Here is a 13,225-nt window from a genome sequence, read left to right on the forward strand (position 1 = left end):
GCAAGTAGTCCTAACCGTGACAAACATGTATTCATGTTTGGTCAGCCTGAGAGCCTAATGGACCTCATAGCATTCTCCGAGCCAGCGCTGGAGCTGCCTGGAGGTTAGTATCAGGGCCGGCCTTAGGGGTGTGCGACCTGTGCGGCCGCACAGGGTGCCATGGCAACAGGGGTGCCTGCCCGGGAATTAAACATCGGGGGGGGTTTGTTCGTTTTTTTTTACTTTATTTAACATCCTCCATGTTAAATAAACTTTTTTTTTACTTTATTTAACAAGGAGGATGGCATTCAGCTGTGAAGCGCGCACCGCGGCAGAGCGGGAAGACGGGCGCCTCTCGCTCCCACCGCAGGACTCCGGCAACAAGGTCAGTAAGGATAGGGAGAGGGGGTAGATAGTGAGAAGGGGCAGGAGGGGTAGATAGTAAGAAGGGGCAGGGGGCAGTGAGAAGGGGCAGGGGGGAAGGCAGTGAGAAGGGGCAGAGGTGGTAGATAGTGAGAAGGGGCATATGACGGGATACTGCAGAATTCCTCCATGCATATGCCACAGGGACAACATGTAAAGTTAAAGGGGCTTCTCAGCAATGACATGCATTAAAGTTCATATAATGGTTGAAGTTCATATTTAATTAGGGCAGCTCCTGCTTTGGAAGGATTCCTTTGGGGTGTATCATAAATAATAGACATTAACACATGTAATATTCTACTGAGTGTTTGAGTATATCTGTCACAGTAGAATGCGCAGTTGATAATTGTACTACCTCCAGCAATTATTGCTTGTCCATTTTGTAATGTGTTCATATAAAGAGCAAGTTTTATATATTTTTTTTCAATTTTATGGAATTTTTATTGTATTGAAACGTGGAAATTAAGTCTTGCTCTATGGTCTGATATTTTTTTCTTCACCACTCTTCAGAAATAATATCACTAATCCTTAATTCACAAAGATTAAATTAAATTTGTTTCTTTTCCAGTGATGAAAGCTCCTTCCACATAGACATTTCCTTGGAAGTAATCCTTTATTCATATAAATAAACTGAATGAATGAATCTTCCAAGAGTAACTTCACTGGCCTCACTGTATATGAGGGTCTGGCATCTATACCTTGTTCTAACGCATTTACACTGCTTGAATCCAAGTTTTATCGCAGCTTGTCTGATCAATACAAGTTTTTTAAGGAGAAGTATTGACTACTTAAGGGCAAGGGGACCTATTTCCCACTGTGGTGCTAGAACACCTGAAAAAGTCCACACAAAGCAATTTATTCTTTGGGGGTTTATTCGCTAAATGATGAGTTTCCAGGTTTATTGCTGAGTACTGAATCCTTTCGACCTGCTGACTTCACTATGTATCACAAGATACCTATTTGGTACTTCTTGCAAAAGAAGCTCACCAATAAGTGTAGGCTTGCACAAAAATATACATATTTCAACTAAGGCTTAGTTAGGCATCCTTATGGTAGCATAATAGGTTCCTTTGTGAAAATATAACATTTAAATAAGATGAAATTGAGTACATAAAAAAAATCTTCTTTCTAGCTGTGTCAAATGGAATATGTTATGGTATCATTTTACCGGATTCAAAAGAGGCTCTTTAAGTTCCAGGAGATACAGGTTCTCCGGGTCCTGCGTATGTCACAGTCAAACTTGCAAGTACATCTGTATTCCACATCATTGTGAACTGGCCTTGGGCATGATGAAGAGGATGCCAAAAATGTTTCCAAAACACAAAAAATGCCAGCCCTAAACTCCTTTAGTTAAGGGCTGGCACACGTAAAGGTTCCTAGCTCTATAAAGCCAATGCCATCATTGTTGGGATGTGATAGGATTACCAAATCATATAATCAAAAGGAATATTGTCTAAAATATCCTAGACAAAAATTGCACTTTGTAATGTTAAAAAATATACTTTTTAAGATGTGTGAAAGCTTGTAAAAGAGCCTCAGAGGCCAAGCTATCTCTGTTTAAATATCGCATCAACACTATATGGTCTATGAAGCAGTTGGTGTCTCCTCATTTTATCAGCGACCAGTTGCAGTTTAATTAAGGAAATATTCTATTGTATAGAAGGTGTCCAGTTAATTAGCCAGTTCAGCAGATTGATAATGGCATTTGGTGATCTGTGGAGGGATCAGTTTGGGACTGGTGGGCTTATGATATCATAACATGGCACCTCTCGTTTGTAATGGAGTAGTCCTCATAAGAAGAAGTATTTGTAGTATCAGAGGCACATGCTTCTGCAGTCTTGCTTGACCTACAGCAACAAAGGACAGAAACGTTCAGAAACGTAAAAATACATTCAGAATGGTAGTAGAAGGCAGGGGGGGCAAATGATCTTTTTAAGCTTGGACGTGTATTTAACTTGTAATTCCACTTATAGTCAACAGGGGTAGTAAAGGACCAAGGGGTTTAAATGACATTCACAGAGTAACTAGATCATTTCTGTGCTCCTAGTATGGGATTTCTATTAATTCCCTTTACGGTAATATGTTTTGCAGAGGACTGAACGATGCACATTAACTTTGGCAAATTTATTTTGGGCTGTTTTATCACCAGTTCTCTTGCTGAGACTTGCACTCAAGGTTCAATGTTCCCAGCCCTCCTCTGCCAGTATTGTTTAATGGTTATGGTAGGGATTTCACATTCTGATTTGGATACAAAGCATGTTGCTGGGATCGGCTACCAAATCACAGATACAAAATCACAGGTACCCAGATGCAGAGCACACTCATTGTCTTCTGGTGATAAAGTTCAATGGACCAGTGAGGACTGAACCTCCAACTCATTGCGGAAAAAAATCACCCACACAAATCAGGAAGAAGATATAATAAACGAGGGAGAAAAATGCATTGTAGTGGCTCGGTTACATTGCATCCTTCACAAAAGTGTGATTTATCTGTCAGGGATTAAAAAAGGGGGCATTTGAGCACTCAAGACACAGTGTCCTTCTGCATTCATGCACCTAGATCATGGGGGGCAGCCCAGATAACTAATATCTGTAGCCAGCGCTTCCCTCCCATGGCTAGCAAATGCCCCTTGAGCCTTATGTCTGAAGCTCCCATGTATTTCAATCACTCAAACACATCTGTGGCTTTGGATAAGTGCTTATGGTCCACTAACACCTACTTTATTAGGCAACTGCACGTGTGTCAAAGCACACGTATGGGTTAATATAAGCGCTTTGCTTACGTGAACATTCGGTTCTTGCTTGAGATGCAAATTAAATTCTATTGCCTGCGTTTAAGTTTTACACTGTTGACAAAAAACACATTTTCATTTATGACAAAGTGTCAAATTTTACTGTCCTCTGAAAAACATTTAACTGAGCCAATTAAGCCCTGCATTCTGTGTCATTGGATTCTGTAGGCATATTTTGTACATTAGCAGGATATGTTGTTGTGCTGATTGTGCGCATTCTCTAGCTAAATGATGTCATATGCTTTTTGGTTAAGCTGTCGGAAGAAAGCGAAAGAAATATCTAACTTTATTCTTGAGAGAAGTTCTTAAAAAAATAGTACTTATTATTTATCTGAGTTTAAGGGGTTTTTTTTAAAAAAAAAAACAATCACTGTAAATACACACAAAATATAGAAATCAGTTTTAGCCGTGTCGCTATTGTTTACAGGTGGATATCAGGCAAATAATATAATGCTTTTCTTTAAAGTTTAATGCCAATGGGTAGTAAACAACTACAACTACATATCAACTACAACTGGGGACATTGGCCCATTAATTTCATGCACAGCTGAGATCATTTATATTATGAGGAGTGGATGATACATAGAGCCACCACCAAGCAGAATAAACCAATAAATAATAATACGATTACAATCTATAAGCTGGCTGTTTTCATTCACAGCACCTCACCTACAACCTCACAGTTTAGTGAATATACTCACTTTCTCTCTTTGTGACCTCACTATATTAGGGTGATCAGATAGCGACGTTTATAGAAAATACACACTGTGAACATGTGATGAAATCTTTGTTGTCCTGAATGATTCATTTTTTATGGCATAGAAAGGCATAGAGATAAACCACATAAAGCAAGTAAGCATTTCCCTACTTGATTAAGTGGACACTCCAGCCAACGCATGCACTTGAATGTATATGATGGCTGAGTGGTCCCTTTATATTTCTGTGATGTCATGTGTCTGTACAGAACCGTACATTGGCAAAGTTCTATAGCGTTCTTTATTTTTACACCGCAAAGGCTGCCGAAAGGGTAGAGTTCACAGCTCTATTATCTGTTTTGAGCATTATATCACAGTCAGGGTTTTTACTTCTTCTCTCCCAGTCCGAGTTTTATTTTGAAGGCAACAACAGGTATTATACATTGAGAAGTTTGTCTCCCAAGTCACTCCAGGGTGTCTTTTTGTAACCACGGTGCATCTGTTTCGAATGTTTTTTTTTTCTAGATTCCCTCTGAATAAGAACAAAGAGATGCATGAAGAGTCATTCAGGTTCACTGTTAGAACATCCACCCACAGACACTCGTGCTTGGCTTCCACTCCAAACGTGAAATCTTACAGAAATATTCTTCCTAAAACTGAATTTTGCTGCAAATATTATATATATATTACACCTATGCTCTAATTGGCTATTATTGCATAATACTGCAAAGATTCACCAAAGTAACAGCACTACATCTGCCTTTCACTAAGATTAATATACTTTAGTACATATTATAATGATGGTACTAAGATGACATCATAAAAGCAGCTAATTGATCTATTAATTACCTCATTAGGATATTAACCCTTTAAAAGAGATAGAGGATGTCTGTTGATAATCCGGATACAAAATAAAAAACAAAAAGGGTGTAGAATAGCCCCAAATCCCTATATGCGTTCCTGTAAATAAACTTTTCCAGTGGGGTAGTTAAGTAGGGTCCTGCCATATGCATACCTGGGAACTTTGACGCTTCAGTTACCCGGAACCCCCCTTGCAGGATGCGGCCAGGACGAACCACTGATGTCAGCTGACATTGGTGGGAGCTCCTGTTGACATCAGGAGGCATTTAATGCAAAACTGGCACCTTGAATTTGCTGCACAATTCAAGTCTGTCTAATAGAGAAAACAGCTATGGTAATGTGTTGAAATTGACCAAAATGTGAAACATAGTTTATAAAATGCGACGCGCAAGTGAAATTGTCCAATGATCATTTCAGCACAGAGACAAATCCAAAAATAAAATGAAGGTCCTTGCAAACGAACACTCTTCACCAGACATAGATGGAGCGCCCTGCAGTGGATGCATAAAAAATGAAATCTAATAGCTCCCTATACAAGATACACAAACGTATCCAAAGAGGATGCCTGCCAGCCAACCAGCTGATCTCTAGCTATTCATGGACTACAACTCATTCAGCTTTTGGAGATCTCTGTGTTGCTCATGATAAACAAAAATGCTCAGGAGGCTTATGAATGCATAGAAATATATCGCATTAATAGGACCCTTCTCCACCAGTCCCTGATGTCCTCTTTTCTAGACGCTCAGAATGTATCCTAGTGTTCTACAGCCCTAAAACCAATGCGTTTTTAGAATTCTTAACAAATAATATGTTCATATATTTAATTCTGTAAATAAATAAATAGTGTTCCAAACGTCACAGTCAAGTAAACCATAAAATAAATATTTCTAGCATTACTTGCTGGAATATCTCAATAAGTCATATATTAATTCTTCTCAAAGCCTGGCCCCCAACTCAAAACTCATTCAAAATGCCGGAATTCACGCATATGCAATTAGACGTGTTCACTGTTGGACACTGTTTTAAAACGATAGATTAAAATATATGTATGGTTGTGGAATATGTGGTTCAATGTATAGATCTATATATATATATATATATATATATATATATATATAGTTATGTTTATTAAGCACACTGTTTGACCAATTGAGGATGATAGTTGAATTTCATAAGGATTTTCCCATGGTTTGTGATACCATTTCGATCTGGCACACATTGGTACCAAGCAATTTGGTTAGTAAAATACATACGGCAGCAAACACACAGAACGCACGTGGCATTGAAATCACTATAAACATATCCTACCTCACCTATGTTACCAATACAAAAAGGTTTTCATGAATTATTTTATCATTAGCATAGTATGCAGAAAAAAAATCCTGCGGTCATTTCCCAAACAGAAATATAATGTAAACTGTCGAGTGTCAGAGGGGTAAAAAGTATAGTGACTTGGCGCCCTCTAGGGTTATTTCTTGTAAGTGTACGATAGCTTTTATATTCCCGCAAAGCTGTGCTGTAAGTTTATTTTAATAATTTATGAAATCTACAAGGAACTTGCAAATTCAGCACCAGCGTACAATGGGACCTTAGTGTTTCAGTTCAACAACAGTATTCTGTTTTAAATAACACATTTCTCCATGCGGCACATACCTGCTGATCGTAATGGTCAAAGGCTAATGCTTTCCTCCCAGCAGGTAGAAAAATACAAGTTTATCATTCAGAGGTTTTATTCACAGAGGCCAATGAACCCAGATATGATATTATTGTCTTTATAGCCTGCTGTAATTTCTTATAATGGCATGCTTACGGGATTAGTGGAACCCAGTACAGATTCTGGGACCCCAAGCAAGCTGTTTTAAAAGCCCCACATCTATGAATGAATCCCAAATTTCTATTTCTCAAACCACTTTTGAATTAAAAGAACACTCCAGCCATCCTATAATAGCTCTGGGTTCACTTTACATTTTTGTGGTGCTCCTTTTGCTTGGAGGAGATGTGCGGAACACATTTCCATGCATATGATACACTCCAGCGCTGGATCGAGGTCCGTTTGTTGACTTCAATGGGAGTGCTTTTATGCTACTGATTGGCTGCTTTGAACGATGGAGGAGGGTAGTTGCAGCAGCGGGGCTGCAGCTTCCATCTCAAGTAAGTGGTTTTATTTTAATTCCTTTTCTTTCTTTTTGAAGAGTGTGTGCTCCTCAGAGTTCTATATGTTCCCTATACAATTTATTCATTTTTGAGTACAAAACGTTAAACTGCAAAATGCTACTATAATGAGAGCAGAGGACTCCTGGCTATGACCCAGTCCTCCCAAAATTTCAGATTGCAAGAGGGGCACATTTGTTTTAGGGGCGGGGTTAGAGGTGTGGCAATGGAGCAGTTTTACTTACATATTGCTAGGTATTTACATAAATATATTTGTGTATGTTTTAAAATTTCTGTTGTTTACATACACATTTTGACTTTTAGGACTGTGTCGACAAACACCCAGGAAAAATTCTAAGCTCCTGGAAAAGAAGGAACATTAGTTGAAGAAATAAGGAGAGAGGGATTTCGTTAAAAAAAGAGGGGCTGTGCTTCCCATTAAGGAGGTTTTCTTTTTTTTCTTGCAGTTCAGTATATGGCCGTGGACAGTATTAAGAATCAATATAATACATCAAGATCTCTGGATGCTTCCTGTCTTCCCTCTAGAACATCTGTTTCTTTTTGTGTGGAGTGTTCAAGCATGTCACGTGTGTCCTCTATAATGAAGGGTTCTTGGTCTTGTACTGATGCTACAAAGTTAGTAAAAAAAAATTTGAAGCCCCAAGGTCAGTGCTTTGATGTAGAGGAATAAAAATGGTGAAAACGATGCCCAAATGTCTATCAAGGGCCACATTGGGATCCACCAGTCTTCGTCTTCAGGGGTCACATTCAGGGAGGGACGGATCTTCTTGGTCTGCAGAGAGGGGAAGCACAGACCTCCATTGCAGCTTGCGTGAAACCTCTACTCAACGCCAGCATTGTAAGCCAGAACCAAAATGAGACTAAAAAGTAGACTTTGGCTATATGGGACTCGGTTCTAGCTATTAACCCATTGCACGAGGCTGGAGTATATGATGGTGCTATATAAATCAATAATAATATACATCATATATATGTTATAAACAATAAATCAAATTGGTCAAACTATTTAAAGTTACAGTGGATGTGTTTATTGTGATGAAAGTCAGACAGGAATTAATTCAAGCTTCATATGTTAATCTCACTGTGAATGCAGTTTACTCTACTAATTAATTGCTTGAACATTTTGTTTCTCAAATCATTTATTTTGTTACAGATATTCATTGAATCTGTACAATTTAGTGATGCGGACTTGACTTTGCTTGTCAGAACAGCGGAGAGTCATTACAAAATGGAAATGATCCACATTATGCTTTGGTTGATATTTTCTTTATATTCAGCGCACGTCAACCAGATCTGTGGAATTTACATCTATTCTTGACAACACAAAAGTTTGAATTAACCTATTCTCGATGCGTCCAACATTATAAGAATGTCCTTATCTCGGAGGAACATAAGTCTGAGAGTAAAGGCAGAGAGAGGAAAGCGTGCAAGGGATTGTGACACATTGGTCCAATGTGCTAACTTTTTGTAGGAACATAACTATAACATGATGAATGTTTGTAGAATATACTAAAATATAAAACATAATAAAATGAAATATCAGTTAAATCATGATTAGTTTTTTTTTACGATACAGCAAACTTTATTTTAAAAAATAGTTTAGGAAGGTAGGGAAACATTAACAAATTGACAGACATTGGAAGGTTCAGAGATTCTACTTTTTTGTTTTGTTGGGGGTCCCTCCTCATTTTTTTGTACGGAAAATGAATGTACAAGCCTAGTTTTGTAATAAAATGTATACAGGCCAATACAAAACTTCAAATAATTGGATCACATATAAATGTATGTGCGTCAAAAATAGGCAGAGTCACTTAGATGCAAACAAAGGTAAAACATTTAATACGAACAAAAAATAGAATATAAAAAGTAGATAACAAAAATAATATAAAACAAGTCTTACAAAACCTTGGAGAGGAATTTAGTTCATGACATCTGTCCTATGCATTCCTGAGGATGGAGGGAGGGAGTGTTGGGACGAGAAGAGTCCGTGGATGGCAAGTACATCTCCTCTCTACCTCTCCTCCTATGCTTCTCCAAGGCTTTAACTTATATACACGGTTTGAATAATGATGTCAGTCTTGTCAGTCTATTGGTCTTCACCTAATTGGGTAAACATGCTCACTAAGATCTTTACACGTCGAAACCCTATTTTAGGTGGTGGCTGTACGCATACTGTAATGCCCTTTTAGAGTTACAACTATACCATGCATTAGCAAGCTTCTATCCTATCTATAGAATGCCTGTTCAGCAAATCCTTCATTCCATATTTTAAGGTCAAGGAAACCTTGAAGCCTATCATTGAAACATATTAATATATCTTAATAATCATTTATTTATGAACAATGATTACATATCTTAGACTATTGCCTATACCAATAATTATATATGGTCCATTTCTTAATTGAGGTTAAAAGAGATGTTAAATGTGTTAGAATCTTTTACAAGTTTCTATTGTGAAGCCTTATGGCCATGTTCATCAAAGCTTGAAACACCCTTCTGTACTCAAAAATCCTAACAGTTCTATCACAAAACAAAACAAAAAATAAAAAATAATTGCAAGCATTGATTACCTGTTTGTTAAAACACAGTAATTTGCTAATAGTAACAACAGGAAGCAAGCAATACAAAGCAGAGCCAGACTTGAGATAATGAGATTGGCCTGGCACTTTAAGGCCAACAGCCACCTAATGGAACAAGCGCATCTGATGGCTGGCTATGACAGGCCACATGTTATGTTTTTATGCTCAAGCAGCGGCCCATTGGGTATTTGCCCAGCGTGCCAGATGGTACACCTGATACAAAGAAATATGTGCAAAACTTGTATCGCAGGTTATTATCCAGTTATTAACTGGAGGTAAACCAGGACAGGTTGTTCTATCATGTTGTCACAATGAGAAACTGAAAAGGACTTGTGTGATGAAAGTCATTATAAACATGAATAAATAATAAGTCTATTTTTCTATGAGAATTCACACATTGATATATCTAATATTATTTTCAAATACAGCTTTACCCAATAAGATGAAAAGTTGCCCTACATGCCATATAATCAGTTGTAATTCCTAGAGCATATGGGGCTAACTTAAAAGCAGCACTTTAAGCAAAGCAGTCTATAAATCAGAGGCATGCAGACAGGCATATCCAGCACACGTTCCTACCAGCTGCCATTACTGCATGCTACAATACTAGCTGCCTGCGAGACTTAAAAAGTAACGGAGTGGGAGCTTTTATCTGGTATCAGCCCACTAGGCATCTTCCCCACGCAGGATGGTCATCCAACTTTGTATATCATGATACAACTTGGCAGGGGTTGGCTGGCAATTGAGTGAACAAACAAAAATGTGATAATTTCTTATTAATTAGAATATTTTGCGCTCACTAGCATTAACTTATACTTTACTACTTTTGTAGTTCATGCATTATCCAAATGAGGCATTATCAAAGGTGTGCTACGGCAAGTGAACAGAACCCAGGCTCCCTGCTAACCAATGTGTCCAGTGGGGTCACATAATGCACATTACATTACAGTAGTTCGCACAAAAAGTGGCACGTGGCACTGTAGATGGAAGATGGAGAGACAGATAGAGAGAGGTGGAAGAGAGAAAGAGTGTGTGTAAGTGTATGGTCTTAGATTGAGTGAGGCTGCATGAGTATTAGTATATAGTGTTATCATGAGTGTGAGTTATTTTATGGTGTTAGCGTGTGTGTATGTGCATAAGTGCATATAGTATATATATAGTATTAGTCTTTAAGTTACCTACTGGGGGTGGGGGCAGGTGCCCTGTTTTTTTTTATATATTTCATTTAGTCTGCCGAAGTCACAGCAATATGATGCTTTATAATTAAGTAATACACACCAATATTATTATAACTTCCAGCAATATAGAAGCAAAGCCAAAGTTTTATTTTATCTGCAAGTCATTTTAGGCCATACTTACAAAATAAGAACTAAACCTTTCATGAAGATAATAGCTACCAAATATTGCAAAAATAAGATGGCTCTCATCTCCCTTCTACAAAATATTATTATTTTAACTGAACTAGTCTTCTATATATCATTGCAGTTCAATACTATGTTAGGTGCATTATTTTTTGTTTAGTTCCAGCCATTACTGGCACTTTCCTGCCATCTAGTGTCCAGATAGTGCTACACATAAAAGTGGAAGGTATTCTGGTATGTTGTAGGGGCACCATCATGTGGTTATTATGTTAAACACTAATAATAAACCTGAAAAGACTGAAAAAAAACCTGAAAACTGTATTCATCCTAGTAAAACTATTTGTATATATATATATATATATATATATATATATATATATATATATATATATATATATATATATAGTTACCTAAAACTAATTAACTAATTTTCCTGTGTTCCAAAAGAAGCTGTACCACCTACTGTGAATTTAATACTGTATGAAATAAAGTAATCATTTAATCAGGCCAAATTTAGCTCATTAAGATATTGAGGAAATTAGTCAATCATACTTGATATAAATGGAGGACACACTAAGGTTAAATTAAAGTTTTTAAAGTTACAGGGAAAGACCTGTACCCCGACTGGGTACACCTGCCAGACGATCCTTCCTTCTCCCCATGGCCACCGGGAACACAAAACTTTAACCGTCAGGCAGGACTAGCATCGAAGACAGGAGGAAGGAGGAAACTGGTAAAGAGAGATCTCTGGCTTTCTAACCCTAATCAGGTACAGGGTGACAAACATAAATCCAAGCAAGGGAACCAGATATTGCGCTGCAATTAGTGTCCACTGTCACCTGCTGGATGTAATGCAATCCAGGAGTCCCCCATGTCACAAGGTATTTTTCACGTGGCAGCATTAGCTTGCCTATTTTACATAGCTCTGCTGAGTATTAATGCATGAACTTTATTGAGGGTGGTAGATAAAGTGGAGCACCCCCCCAACAGAAGTAGCAGAGAATTTAAACATGCATGGGATAGGCATATAGCTATCCACGGCTATCCTGAAAGACTGAAGACGGGACCAATGGCTGTTTAAAGTTTGAGTCTTTTATATCAGAAAAAATGAACAGGGCTGCCATCAAATTCTATGTTTGAAAGCACTTGTAATGAAAGATTTAATTTAATTTCTAAAAACGTCACATTAAAAGTCTCAGAGGTCACATTTGACGAGTCCTTCTTTTGTTGCTCCAATAAAAAGAGATCACCATCAGGCTTCACCGAAAAACCCAGTGTTCATCAAACTCTACTTATTTGTAGAGGTGGGGTATGCATCTCCTCTACTGCAACTAACCTCTAAAGTAATCATCAGGCAAAACACAAAAAAATAAATGAATAAAATGATCTTTAACTATGATGCTTGAAAAGCTTTATCACAAATATCTTAGAGGTAGCTAGATGGCAGCTGTCAAACAGAAAATTATTGTTATAATAATATTTATGTGAAAGGAAAAATACACTAAATATGTTATATGTGGATGTGCTATGCTGTTCTCAAAGGACTGTGTATCCTCCTAGAGTCTTGTGCACAAAAAGTACACCCTCTTTGAATTCTATGGTTTTATATATCAGGACATAATAACAATCATCTGCTCCTTAGCAGGTCTAAAAGTTAGGTAAATACAACCTCAGAAAAACAACATATGACATATTACACCGTGTCATTATTTAACAAAAATAAAGCCAAAATAGAGAAGCCATGTGTGAAAAATTAAGTATACCCTTACTGCTTCCATATGAGTTAAAATGCTAGGTAGCACAGATTTGCTGCTACTCAAATGCCATTGATTAACTGATCATCAACAATAGTGTCCACCTCTATAAAAGCCACAGTTTTAGCAGTTTGCTGATCTGGAGCATTCAGGTATGTGTTAACACAATGGCAAGGAGGAAAGACATCAGCAATGATCTTAGAGAAGCAATTGTTGCTGCTCATGAATCTGAGAAGGGTTATAAGGCCATTTCCAAACAATTTAAAAGTCCATCATTCTACAGGTAGAAAGATTATTGAAAAGTGGAAAAAACATTCAAGACAGTTGCCAATCCTCCCAGGAGTGGATGCCCCAGCAAATTCACCTCAAGGTCAGACCGTGCAATGCTGAGAAAAATTGCACAAAAGCCAAGAGGTAACATCTCGGACTCTACAGGCCTCAGCATGTTAAATGTTAAAGTTAAAGACATTACAATTAGAAAAAGACCGAACAAGTATGATTTGTTTGGAAGGGTTGCCATGAGAAATCTTCTTCTCTCTAAACATAGCTTAGCTTTGCAAAAAAAGCATCTGAACAGACCACAAGACTTCTGGAACAATGCCCTTTTGAC

This window comes from Sceloporus occidentalis, unplaced genomic scaffold, assembly GCF_023333645.1.
Source record: "Sceloporus occidentalis isolate IW3139 unplaced genomic scaffold, rSceOcc1.0.p SCAF_30, whole genome shotgun sequence".
In the NCBI taxonomy this organism is placed as follows: domain Eukaryota; kingdom Metazoa; phylum Chordata; class Lepidosauria; order Squamata; family Phrynosomatidae; genus Sceloporus; species Sceloporus occidentalis.